This window comes from Lampetra planeri, unplaced genomic scaffold, assembly GCF_965212315.1.
Source record: "Lampetra planeri unplaced genomic scaffold, kcLamPlan1.2.h2 scaffold_154, whole genome shotgun sequence".
Classification (NCBI taxonomy): Eukaryota; Metazoa; Chordata; class Hyperoartia; order Petromyzontiformes; family Petromyzontidae; genus Lampetra; species Lampetra planeri.
Window position 1 is genome coordinate 38,917 of NW_027614265.1, and position 9,714 is coordinate 48,630.

The following is a 9,714-nucleotide window of genomic DNA, read 5'->3' on the forward strand; positions in this document are numbered from 1 at the left end:
GTGATTAAAGATTAACGCGCGGCCACCACTACCACTCGTGATTAATTGCAGCATTTACAATTCTCCGTGAGTTGCGCCCTATCGCGTATTTGACACACGCGCGCCGACACGTGCGGCTTTACGCCACGCGCGCGTGTCTCTTGAAGCAAAGTTATTCATACCCATTATGAATTTAATTCCATTATACATTTCATTTAATCATCATCATCGTTGGTTATGATGATGGATGGGCGGTCGAGGTTTCTGGGTAAATAAACCCGAGAGATCAGTGAGCTGAGCAGAATCGCGCTCTGGCACCGCGGACCCACCCATCGTGCACCCGCCACGGAGCCCTGACACCCGAGTTCGACACCGGGTCACGGATTCTTGTTTGTTGTGTCCCACGACGGTCATTTCCAGCACGCGGGAACGAAACGTCGAGTCGCTCCTGCTGCTGCTGCAACCCGACGACACAACCCGACAGCAGCAATAGGGGAGAGGGAAATCTACACAGGCCCCGGAGCCTCCCCCTAAGTAGACTCGGCCTTAAATAAGAACTGCACCTGGCGCGCTGCGTAAATGTTAAGCAGTGGAGAGAGAGAGAGAGAAAGACGAAGGTGTCTGGGCGTGGTGCTCCCCACACACGCACGTGTGAATGCATAGAGTGTATGCGTGTGGGTGGCGCAGTGGTTAGCTCCCCTAGGTCGACTCAGCCTAAAACGAGCACCTGCTCCGATGTGTAAACACCCCCACTGGGGATGCAAAGGCGGCCGGGCGTGCTCGTGCTGACCTCCGCCACCCCCTCGTGTGCCGTGCCGGCCTTAATAGGTGCTCGCGAACAACGCTTGCCCCAATAGTGTGTTGAGGCTATACGTGGGGGCAGGGGAGTCTTTGTCGCGTGCCTCAGATGTAAGCGATTCCAGAGTCCGACAGAAATTCCGCGAGGGCCGTCTGGACTCGGGACAGAAGCAGTTACTCTTTTTGGGCGATTCGAAAAAAAAACCTCCCTCTCAATGGGTCTGCAGGGCTAGCACCCCCCCCCTCCCCCCCCAACGTCTCAGATCCCCCCCCCCACTACCCCCCCCCCCACACTCCTTTCTCCTCCCCACCTCCCCTCCACCCACCCCCACCCACCCACCTCCTTCACGCCCGCGGCGGCGGGGAATGAGACATTTGGCTAATTCGGTCAATGAGAGTTGAGCGTCATTTGGGAGGAAACGAGGAGTGGCTGGGGAGAGCCCCCCCCCCACGCGCGTACGTGGTAGTAGTGGTTGTGGTGGTGGTGGTTGTGGGGGGGGGGCGTGAGGTGGTTGACGTGGGAGGTGACACTCAAAAGTTCCGCGCGGATAGATTCATTTCGCGGCCACGCCTCAAGGCAGCGACTCTTGGTGCAAACCTCTCCGTGGACCCCCCCCCCCCGTCGCTTTCGCTGCCATCTGCCCCCCCCCTCCCGCAGCGAGTAATCATCTGGGGTTTGTTGCATCGCGAGGCGCGACCAACCGGCTTGGGAATGTGGAACTTCCCACCGCTAAGCGAGCGAGTGAGCGAGTGAGTTTCGACTCATTTGCAAGCGGGAAGTGCAATCGCACTTGGGGCATTGATTGGTTCGCCCAACGCGAAGCTCCCAGTTCTCCTCCTTCACGTCGCTCCCAGCGTCCACTGGACGCAACTCGCGGTTCCCTCCGAACTCCCTCAAACTTCCCACGCACTCGACGTCTGTCCCAGCTCATAGCTTCGCCTGCCCCACCTGACGAGCCCTGTCGATCCCGTTACCACCTCCCCCCCCTCTCTGCCACCGCCCTCTCAGCTCCAACTTAACGTTCTGCTGCTCCCATTTTAATTGAGCTGTCAGAATCACATGTGTATTTCTCACTGGGTATTTCTCACTGTGTATTTCTCACTGTGTATTTCTCACTGGGCATTTCTCACTGCGTATTTCTCACACGTGTATTTCTCACTGTGTATTTCTCACTGTGTATTTCTCACTGTGTATTTCTCACTGTGTATTTCTCACACGCGTATTTCTCACTGTGTATTTCTCACTGGGTATTTCTCACTGTGTATTTCTCACACGTGTATTTCTCACTGTGTATTTCTCACTGGGTATTTCTCACTGTGTATTTCTCACACGTGTATTTCTCACTGTGTATTTATCACTGTGTATTTCTCACACGGGTATTTCTCACTGTGTATTTCTCACTGTGTATTTCTCACTGTGTATTTCTCATTGTGTATTTCTCACTGTGTATTTATCACTGTGTATTTCTCACTGGGTATTTCTCACTGGAGGAATCCGATGAGCTGTGAAGATTTTTTGTTTGAGTTCAACTTACAGATGTCATACTCCTAGGTTTTCTTCGGTAAAGTCACATAGGTAAAAAATAAAATTAAAAATTACTAAACGTAATAATAGAAATAAAATAAAATAATAAATCACGACGTTTCGGATGCAACACAAGTCTCCGTCATCAGGTGGGACCGTCACAGCTAGATTTGCTGTATCAAGTGTATCACTTAATAATTATTATTACTGATTTATTCTTTTATTTTATTTCTTTTATTACTTTGAGTAATTTTTATTTTATTTTTCACCCACGTGACTTTATCGAAAAAACCTAAGAGTATGAATCCTTGCAGTCACGAAAGCTTCAAATGTAGAACTTACAGATGTCGTCCGGTATAGTTCCAGCGACTCCCCGTGCAGCTATTTCTCCTTTAGCGATCCGTCCCCGCTTCCTTAAGCGCACTGTACTCTGTTTGGCTTGGCATCCGATGCAGAAATAAGGAGGGGGGGGAGAGGTAGTGGGGGTGGGGGTTTGGAGGGGGGGGTGGAGGGAGGGGGGTAGAAGCTGGAATGGGGGGGGGGAGTTCCTGGTGAATGGAAGGCAGGAAATGTGCGCGCATATATCAAATGTGTTTTTTTTTGTGGGTGGGAGGGAGGGGGGTCTATAAAATATCCCCCAAAGCGTTTGAGAATTAGGTCAAAACTTTACAGGAAAATTAACAGCTGGGGTTTCCATTATGGAATGAAATCCAAACAGGAAAATAGTCAAATGAGTTGCGGGGTTGTGAGGCTGTTCGCTGTTGTTTTAAGAGGGGGGGGGGGCGTTTCTGAAGAGTGGGCTCAGCCTTGAAGGAGCGGTGGCGCTGTGGTTAGCGCGCCGAGCTGCAAACAAGGTGGCACGTGTTCGACTCCTGCCTGTGATGCACACAATCATCATCATCATCACCACCACCACCATCCATGCCATAGCCAACATCATCATCACCACCACCATCGATTCCATAGCCATCATCACTGCCATCACCATCCATGCCATAGCCATCATTATCATCACCACCACCACCACCATCGATGCCATAGCCATCATCATCATCACCATCACCACCACCATCACCACCACCACCATCCGATCGCAGACAAGAGTTATCATTACGAAGCCACTGTGAAGCAAGCGACACGTGGCAGATGATAGCCAATGGCAGCTATGGTGAGCTAAAGGCACAGCCCTGCACTTGCTTGCTCACGCCACCGCTGGCGGAGGTTTCCCCTCTCTCGAGGCGGCCTGTTGGCCTACTCTTCCACGCTAGGCCAGACGCCTTAGACGAGGCGAGAGTGACCCATTCTTAACCCCACCACGCGCGATCTGTCCGGTGGAGGCGGGCGGAGGGGTCAATTAAGAAACCTCCACCGTTGTGCAGCAGCATCGGATGCCTTCATTTCAGAGTGGGCTGAGTTATTTCGACGACGTCTTTGAAACGTATTGCCCAGGGGAGGTTGTGGGGGGGGGCTTCTTCTGCCCGACAGATAACTGCAGCTCGGGGAGGTTTGTGAATTCTATCCGCGGGCAAAGGGAAATGTTTTCAAAGCTGCGCCATCTCTCCCGCCTCCCATCCGATGCGTTGTTCTCGTGAAGATTTACTTTCCCTCCCGTTGTCTCTCTCTCTCACTCTCTCTCTTTTACTCTCTCTCTCTCTGCTTCTCGCTATCTCTCTTCCCGTCTCCTCGCCACTCTTTTCCCTCCAGTCGCCACCCCCGCCACCATCACCTCCTCCTCCTCCTGCAACATCCTCCTCCCCGATCCGTGCTCGCGCTGTCGCTCTGCCGTCTGTGATGCCCTCTCCCCTTTTCCAGTGAGTGTGCACGTGTCTGTGTGCACGTGTGTGCGTGTGTGTGCACCTATGTGTGTGCGCGCGTGTGTGTGCACGTGTGTGTGCGCGTGTGTGCGCGTGTGTGCGTGCACGTGTGTGTGTGCGTGTGTGTGTGCGTGTGTGTGCACGTGTGTGTGTGCGCGCGCGTGTGTGTGCACGTTTGTGTGCACGTGTATGGGTAGTGGTTGGCGCCCTACGCTACGAACCCGGCGACCCGGGTTCGATTCCCGCTCACGGTCCACACGAGTGATGATTAATTATCCGAACCGATCCTGGGCCTCTCCTAGGTCGACTCAGCCTCAAATTAGTACCTAGTGCGGTGTGTAAAAAGACATCACCACTAAGGAGACAAAGGCGGCCGGGCATGGTGTTGGTCACCCACCCCGTCGTGTGCCACAGTGCCGGCCTTCCAAGCTGCTACTCGCTAACAGCGCTTGCCCCGCCAATTCTGCGTGACCACACGAGGGGGTGCTTCGTGTCTCTCTCCGTCTCTCTGCCTTCCTCCCATCTGCTCCCTGCCCACTCTCCTGCTCGTCCACCCGTCGTCTCGCTCTACCCCCCAGGCATGCGGGATGGATGGAGTCGGAGTTGTTGGGAGGTCGGTGGTGGTGGTGGAGGGCGGGCATGGGGAGGCGGGGAGGGTTGGGGGGAGCGGTGGTGTTGCGGTTAGCGCTACGCTGCGCCATGAACCCGGCGACCCGGGTTCGAATCCCGCTCACGGCCAACACCCAGTGACGATTATCTGGAACCGGTCCTGGCCTCCCTCTAGGTCGACTCGGCCTCAAGTGAGCACTTAGTGCGGTGTGCGAACATCGCCCCTGGGGGAGACAAAGACGGTCGGGCGTGGTGCTGAGACAAAAGGCCGGAATGGCACACGAGGCGGGGGGGGGGGGGGTGCCCTTCCGTGCTGGCTAATAGCACTTGCCCCAACAGTACGTTAAGGCTATACGGGGGATCTTTGCCTTTTGGGAGGGGAGGGGGGCGAGCGAAGGAGGAGGAGGGGGGCACTGGGAGGGGAACGGGGGTACGGGGAGGGGGAATGAGCAAAGGATGGGGGCACGGAGGGGGCAATGGAGTGTGGGGGGTGGTGGGGGGGGTGGTGGGGGGAGTAGCTATGGACCCATGTCGAGTAGCCGGAGGGGCTGCGGGTGCCCGGGTGGGGTGCCCATGATGAGCCTTAATTAAGAGCGCAATTAATTGGCGTCGGGCGGATTGTAGTGGGCGCGCAATTAATCTCTCCGTCTCCCACTCGCTCTCTCTCCCACTCTCCATGACTCTCTCTCTCGCTCTATGAGTGCCCCCCCCCCCCATCGTCTTTCCCTGTGTTTCCCTCTCTTCAACTCCCTACGCCTTCTCTCCTCCCCTCCCTTACGAATGTCACCCGCCTCTCGATTGTTCCCCTCAAGAGACCCCCAAACACAGCGGTCTGCACGTGCTGCGTAAAGGCGCTCTACACGTGCTGCGTAAAGGCGCTCTACACGTGCTGCGTAAAGGCGCTCTACACGTGCTGCGTAAAGGCGCTCTACACGTGCTGCGTAAAGGCGCTCTACACGTGCTGCGTAAAGGTGCTCTACACGTGCTGCGTAAAGGCGCTCTACACGTGCTGCGTAAAGGCGCTCTACACGTGCTGCGTAAAGGCGCTGCACTCCCGGGACCTGGCCGACCTACCGGAGACCATTTCTCTCCCCTCATTGCGGCCGCCCCTCAGTGGAAACAAACGTACAAGTTTCCCCCGTAGCCAAACGCTACGGTGACCTCCAGTGGAGGTTGGCACACCGCACGTTGCCATCGGCCGTGTGGCTCAGCCGAATCTCGCCAGGGGTAACAGACTTGTGCATTTCCTGCGGTGCCAGGGAGGATCTGCCACACCAGTACTTAAGCTGCCAGCGGCTCAAACCCAATGTTCCGCCTTTTGGGGGACATCTTCAGGAAACTGGGGATGCCCTTCTACAACAGCAGCTTCGTATATGGGGTGCCTTACCTGGCTAACAAGCGCCATGACCTCGCCAACTTCGCCTGTGCTCAGGCGAAGATGGCGGTGTACAGAACGAGGAAAAAGATGCTGGAAGGTGACACTGACGGTTGCTCTGTTTAAGGCACGACTCCGGCTGGAGCACGCGTACCACACACATGTCGGTGATGTGCACATCTTCTTCGAACGCTGGGGAGCCGGAAAAGCCCTCTGTACCAGCGTGGACGGCACCCTCGTGGTGTTCACCTTCTGAAGCGCTCGCTCGTCGCCGTGGCGTGCGCGATGACCACCACCACCACCACGTGACTTTTATTTCGTGTCGTGCGCGGAGCATTTACCGCCACAGCGCGTGGATTTGTAGCGTTTGTTTATTTGCTGGTGACTTTGTGTGTTTCGTATCGGAATCACCCCCAGTGCCGTTGCTGCTGGCGGCAATGAAAGTTGTTTAAAAGTCAAAGTCTATTATTCTCACTCACTCACTCACTATACTCCATCCCTCTCTAGCACACATTCTCTCCCCGCTCGCTCTCGCCCACTCTCTATCTCTCTGTCTCTCTCCCAACTCTCTGCCCCTTCTCCCCCCCACCACCACCACCCCCTCTCCTCCCCCACCACCACCACCACTTCTCCCCCCCCCCACCACCACCCCCTCTCTTCCCCCACCACCACCCCCTCTCCCCGTGGTAGTAGTCGACTGTGCCCAGGGGGTATCGCTGCTCGCCGCCGCCGCCGCCTCTCTGGCGGCAAGAGACGCCACAGAGGGGGGGTGGGGGGGGGTCACGGATTTTTTTGTCCGTCGCGAGCAAAGGGGGAGGGATCAGCAATCTGCGGCTCCGCAGCCGCATTCGCCTCTCTCGAGGACCGCTTCGTGACCGTGCACTCGCGTTGGATTGCGGCTCTTGCGATGTCGAGTCCTGTTTTGTTTTGTTAGGGAATTCGAACAAATAAATTGGCTCGAATTGTCATTTTGGTTGCCAGCCCCTGGTCTAAAGCTTCTCTCTTTCTCTCTCTCTGTGTGTGTGTGGTGGTGCGGAGTCTCGGCTCTCTTCCCCCCCGCTCGCCCCACCACCCCAATGTCCACTTCATCTCGGCAGGTGGCACCGAGGCAACACTGGGACCTCACACAGAGAGAAGAACCTGGGTTCGGTTCCCGACTGCGGAGGCCTTTCTGTGTGGAGTCTGTGTGTGTGTTTTCTCTCTCCCACTTTCTCCTCCGCCTGCTTCCTCCCCTGTTCTGCACGCTTCGGGTGAGGGTTCCGCATGGGTTCCTCTCCAGGTCCTCCGGTTCTCCTCCCATAGCTAAAGACGCATTCGACAAGTGAGTCTTTGGACTCAGTCTGGCTTTACCGAGGTAATTAGTTTGCGAATATCATTCTGTTGGCTGAGTGTAATGATGTATTATTGTGTTTCTGGGCTTTCAAAGCTGTTCGCTAACAGCCTGTGTAGCCTATAGGGGGGGGGGGTCTTGGTCTATGTGTGTATATATATACTCCTGTATGTGTGTTATACTGAATGTGTATGTGTGTTTCTCTGTGTTTCTGTGTAGGTGTCTGTGCCTTTGTACGTGGAGGAGCGGTGGCGCGGTGGTTAGCGCGCTGAGCTACGAACCCGGCGACCCGCGTTCTATTCCCGCTCAAGGTTAGCACCGGTGACGATTATCTGAACCGGTCTCGGTGCGGTGTGCAAACATCAGCACCGGTGGGGAGACAAAAGCGACCGGGCGGGTGTGATGTGCCATGGCGGTCTTGGTAGGTGCTCACTAACAGCTCACGGCCAACACCAGTGACGATTATCTAAACCGGTCCTAGGCCTCCCCTAGGTCGACTCAGCCTCAAATGAGTAACTGGGGCGGTGTGTAAACATCGCCACTGGGGGATACAAAAACGGTCGGGCGTGGATGCTGGCCACCCACCCCATCGTGTATCGTTCCGGCCTTCATAGGTGCTCGCTAACAGCACTTGCCCCTACAGTCTGTTAAAGGCTATACGGGGGGATCTTTGTCTTGTGTGTGTGTGTGCAGCCGGTGGCAAGGAGCTGACAAGTGGAATAACATTGCCTTGGCCGCCACTCAGATGCCCCCCGCAGTGAGAGACAGAAAGAGCTGCAGACTCAGCGAGCCATGAGCTGGCGCCGAAACGAGAGAAACAAACGTCACGTCTATTCCGCATTTCATCATCATCATCAGCATCATTATCATCATCATCATCATCCATGTTTAATCCACTGCTAAAAAAAAAATGTTTTGCTGTATCATGTGAGGCCCACTGAGCTAAATAGCTTTATTGTTTGCCAGAACCGACCTGGCTATCGCAAATGATCGCTCAACGAGGTGGCTTACCACGTGGAAATTTATAGCAGCCAAATACTCGAAACGCGCGCTGATTCTAAACGTGGAGGGGGGGAAACGGGAGGACCCGGATTAAAATCCACGCGCGACCATGGGGATAAAGAGAAACAAACACACGCAAACTCCAAATATACAGCAGGCGCCAAGACCTCCTGCATACCAGGTGAGGGAGTTAACATCTCACCACCGCGGCGCTCAGATGGAGGCCTCCCGAGGCCTCTGCCACCACCAATTCTCGAGATCGTGCCAACGCAACAAAATGCGCCCAGCACCTGGCGCGCGAACTCATTCAATCGCTCCATCTCCGCGGCATACGGGCCGGGCCCCCTCTCGGGCACGTTCCGTCCCTGTTTGGCTGTCTGTCCCCCCCCCTCCCCCCCGTTATTATTCTCAACCACCGCGACTTGTCTCGCACAGGTTCACCACTTTACTTTTTTTTCCCGACAGTGCTAAGCGACGAGATGTCACCAAAGGGCGCGCGCGTGCAATTCCGATGAGTCCATTGGACGTCCAGTCCCGAGTGGCGCGGAGCAAACGCAGTGCGTATCACCCCCCCCCCCCCACGGCGCGTGTAGCGAACGTAGCGTGGAAGGGGATATCACAGAGGCACTTCTGAAATCAGTTAGAGGTGTCACGCTATGTCCAGTGCCGGATTAAGCTAGTGCGGGGCCTGTATCATATGTTATAGAGGGGCCCTAGATACAACAAAAAAACAAGTAAATATTAAACACACACATTTTGAACTTGCATAGTAAAGTCATTGTATTTTTTCGATTACTATGCAGACAGATAATACGACAAATCGCTAACCCTAAACACCCAGTCGTTCGTAAATATTGAAGGCAGTATAGCACTGTAGTAATAGAGCAAGTGCAGAATCACTGAACCGGAATTGATAGCTTGAAAGCATTTAGCCCTGGAACGTGCGGGGCCGTAGCTACATGTGTAGCTACTTTTGCCACTTGGATAATCCGGCACTGGTTATGCCCAAGCGCGAGGACGAAACGCTGCTCTTCCCCCGGCTCGGGCTGCAGATAAAAGAGACGCGTTTCTGATTGTGCATCAACACCACTCGTTGTGTATCCACTTCACCAATTGTGTATCTAAGCCACTCATTTCCACGAATCTTATGCCCGATTATCAACAATCGGTGTCACGTCACGAGACAAAAAACCCATTCCGAGCTCTCTTTCCATCGCTTTGAAAGCAGTGCAAACCCCGCCTCCTCGTGTTAGAAAACGGCCCGTGGAAGTGGGTATCACAC